Below are 4019 nucleotides of genomic sequence, written 5' to 3' on the forward strand. Positions count from 1 at the left end.
GGGCCGGGGACCGCGGGGCCTCGGCCCCTGCCTCCCGCCTCCCACCGGGCAGCACAACTGCTACAGTCATTACCCCCGTTGTCCCAATTTTGCCTCTGAAAACCGTCACGTCGTTCCCAGCGTGCCCCCAGAGTGCCATTTGTTTGATGCCCGTTGTCTTTCAAACCTTTCGCTTTGAAGCCGTCGTGCCGCTTACATATTTACCAGCTGGAAAATCAGGTCTGCTTGTTTATCTTGTCCTCTCCGGTAGGCCATAATGAAAAGAAATAGCTCAATAATAATATTCAAGAGAGCTACACATTAATAAAGGCCAAATTGAAAAACTTCATTATAGCAAAGTGTTGCTTTCATTTTACCTAAAAAGCAACTCCGGTAAGCGGATTGGTGCCCTTTTAAAGCATGTAAATACTAATAAATAGGAATATGAATAATAGAATATAAGTTAAACCCGGGACGATTTATTTTAGGTAAGTCATTTGCACCTGTTGTTTTAGGAGCAATATTTGTTTTTCAGAGGTCCAAATTACTGCGCTTGCAAGAATCTGAGCGCAAATTCAGAGCTGGAAACACAAAGCTGCAATAGAACAAAAACACAGAGCTTGGCAAAGTGCTTTGTGCGTAAAACACACGCTTGGGCAATGGAAGGAAAACTCTGGTTCTTGCCATGACTAGGATACAGCGGAGACCTGAATTCAGCCTTGCAGGTGACTTAGTGGCCACCGAGAGACAGATCATGTGGCTTTTTTCTTCTCAACTTTGAAAGTAACCAATGAGTGAAGCAAAAAACCCCCCACTCCAAAACCCTTCAACAGGAGAGACACTGAGAAACTTATTCAATCTCACTGTGGTTGGAGCGCACACTCATCATGGGAAGCCTCATATGAAGTTCCCACTCCCTTTCAAGATGAGTTACAGTAAGGAGTATGAAGCTTTTTTCCTGTCATTTTCTTATTTTTCCTTTGAATTACAATAGAAATGTATTTTGAAAACTCTGCATTTTTTTTTTTTAAGAAAATGGGATTATTGCTTTCCAGTGCATACTATGTAACAGACTGATTTAAAATCACCTTGGAAATTTCACAAGGAATTTGGTCTCATTAGACTCAGGAGCAAAATCTTCACTGATTTCCACAGGATCATGATTTCATCTTTGGCTGATAACTGCTTACTGATACCACGTAGTCCACTATCTCTGTCTGGTAGAATAAATGCGAGCAGCCCTATTGATCCAATCAGCCACCTTTATTTACCTGTTTAAGATGTTTGCAGAATCCATATTGAACACTGCTGAACCAGGTTTCTTTACCAAAAATAGAGGTTTTCACACAAGAAATATGTTCTGTCACAGTTCAGTAAATGTATTTAATGTTAGGGTCTCTGTAATGTAAATACCAGATTTATTTTCTCATAACTTTTTGGAGTTGTTCAGATCAATGCCATTGTATGACTGACAAATTTATGGCTTCCATAGGTTCTGATATTCTCCCTCTCCTTACAAGTTCACAAGCTACCATTAGAAACTGAAAGTGTTCCTTTTTGCCAGTCTTTCCCTCCCCAGTAACAAGTGGAATAATTAGACGGTTTCCAAAACTTATTTCAGTATCTACAATGTGTGTCAGATAACGTCTGAGCACTCTAAATGCATGAACTTCTGTGTTGACAGTTGATAGTCCTCCATATGCTATCACTAGAAGAACAACTTCCCAAGAATATGTAGTATAATAATATGCAATATGTAAAGGTAATAACAGCTCTAGAAAAATAGGAATTGTGACACTTGCAGGAATAATCTGCTGTCAGATGAAGAATTATTATTATTATTATTATTATTATTATTAGGACACGGAGAGATAAAACTTTTGCATCCATCCAAAGCCTCTATTAGACACTGAGAAAAACAGGATACGCTCTGAGACCATGGCTTTCATCTGGTGGTTGATGAGGTACCGGGGGACTTTAGGCTGTTTTTAAGGAGCTTACCAGAAGTAGCTGAGAAAAGTGAGCCTACTGACAGGAGGCATAAGTTCACATCTCCGTTTAAGAGTATTTGGAGTGTGCAAGTGGAAAACAAACCTAACTGAAAGCCCCTATTTTTGGTGATCAAGAAGTGAGGATCAGTGTTCAGAATTGGTAGTGAGAGGGGTGGGAAGTCCTTCAATTTACAACCAAATCTTCAGGCTTTAGTCAGGAAAACTGGAATGACAGATTTGATCCTGAAGACAGTCTTTGTTTTTCTCACTGTAACCTGCTGAAGACAATTCGCATCGTTTGGGCTTCCAGATGCACTCTCCAAAGTCCCTTCTAATATTAAAGGAAATTCTGTTTATGTTGGGAGTTCGGGACTAATCTTTTTTTCAGATTATCAACTCAGTCTGTTAAATTTATGCAGTGAAACAGTGTTTTATTACAGTGTAGATGGTAAGTGTTGAGAAGTAGTCTTCAGATGTTGCACTGAACAAGAGCCATTTTGGGCAATACTCTGTTTAGCAGAAGTTCTAAGGTTTTCATTAAAACTCTGCTATCAGCTCTACAGAGAAACTAGTGATGTGTCTCTAATACAAGAATTAATTTTGCCTTTTTTGTTAGAATGACTTCACGTATCAGCAAGGAAGTGGCCATTCAAAGCAGAATTGTTGTCTGAGGTTGGCTTGCTTTTTCCAGCTAAAGATTTCAAAGAGCTCCAAGGCTACATGAGATTGTGTAGCCTTCTCCTTGGGTTGTCTGTTTTATCCCTACTGTGAGAGAGAATACATTGAGATTCTAGGAATATCTTCTGTACTTGATGAGAGCTCAACCGTACCGATTAGTTTGTAATAGAATATGGTGAACAAAACATAGAGATGAGGTTGCTGGTGGTGGTGGGGCACAGAAGGAGGGAAACCTCTTTATTAAGCACTATCCCTTGGAGGTTACCTGTGGAGTCACAAGTTAGTTTCCCCAAGTTTCAGAACTCACTGTGTTTTAAAACATTACAGGCAAGAAGAAAAAAAAAACAACAACTCCGTTTTGTTTTTTTTTTTTCTCATCTTGCTGCTGGCGAATCTGAGGCCAGACCTTGTGCTCCCGCTCCCAGGGTGGACAGGTCGAACGGAGCCCATGGCACGACCCTCTCTGCAGCTGACTCCTGCAGCTCCTCGCTGCCGGCAGAGCCATCTCGAGGGGCTCTGCGAGGTCCTGCCGCTCTGTGAAAACGAACAATCAGTTCTGGGTTTTTTCCAACATCTGCCTGATTCTTTCAGGCAGTGAGGGGAGTGGCAGCACCTTCGCTTCACAACGGCCATGACCTTACTGCTGCGGACGGGCGCTAGGATTTTACAGGCTGAGGTCTGGTTGTTATCTCACCTTTTTGATGCTCACTGCTCTAACAGCTAAGACTACGCAAAATCCCAGTTTCTTCCTATTTTCAGTGCCCCAGGGGAAAATGTACTCCGTGTCTCTAATCACTCTGCCATCTGAGGCAGGCGAGCAAAGCTCATTTTAGTCACAAAACGAGCAAAGGAGTTCTTCTGCTCAACTTTTCATACTGAAAAATGTCAGTGATTTAAGCTTCAGAAACAGAGAATGTAAATTAGACATTGTTGCACGCAAAACGAACTTATCTTTGACAGGCTAAACAGAGATTTTTATGGGGAGCCTACTCATACCCACACGGAACGCAGTTTATCTTTCAACTGGGGTTTTTTTGTTTTTTTTTTTAATGAAAAAAAAAAAAAGTAATTTTCAGGTGTAACTGCCGTCATAATGAGAAACCCCGTGCAATTACAATTTTGACTAATGGAACAATGGACACCCCCGTACCGTACTCTATTGTATCGGGTAATTAGGGACTGCCAGGGAGCGGGAAAGCACAACCCAGGAATAATCAATGTATCCCCCACCGCGTGTACTGTAATCCAGCACCTCCTCGCCGAAGCGCGTCCCACCAAACCATTCATCCGCACCTCCCCGGCGCGGATAAAGGGAAAAACGGGGAGTAACCAAGCGGCGGAGAGCCCCGGCTGCCTCGATGGCTGCGGCGG

The 4019-nt window shown here is 42.1% G+C and overlaps 1 protein-coding gene across 1 annotated transcript in view; it reads left to right on the forward strand.

Annotated features, from left to right (window-relative positions):
- SOBP (sine oculis binding protein homolog) overlaps positions 1-4019 on the forward strand; it is a 123787-nt gene that overhangs the window by 462 nt on the left and 119306 nt on the right. The gene's annotated exons all lie outside the window — the stretch shown is intronic.

This window comes from Athene cunicularia (assembly GCF_003259725.1).
Source record: "Athene cunicularia isolate RWA chromosome 3 unlocalized genomic scaffold, athCun1 chr3_part1, whole genome shotgun sequence".
In the NCBI taxonomy this organism is placed as follows: Eukaryota; Metazoa; Chordata; class Aves; order Strigiformes; family Strigidae; genus Athene; species Athene cunicularia.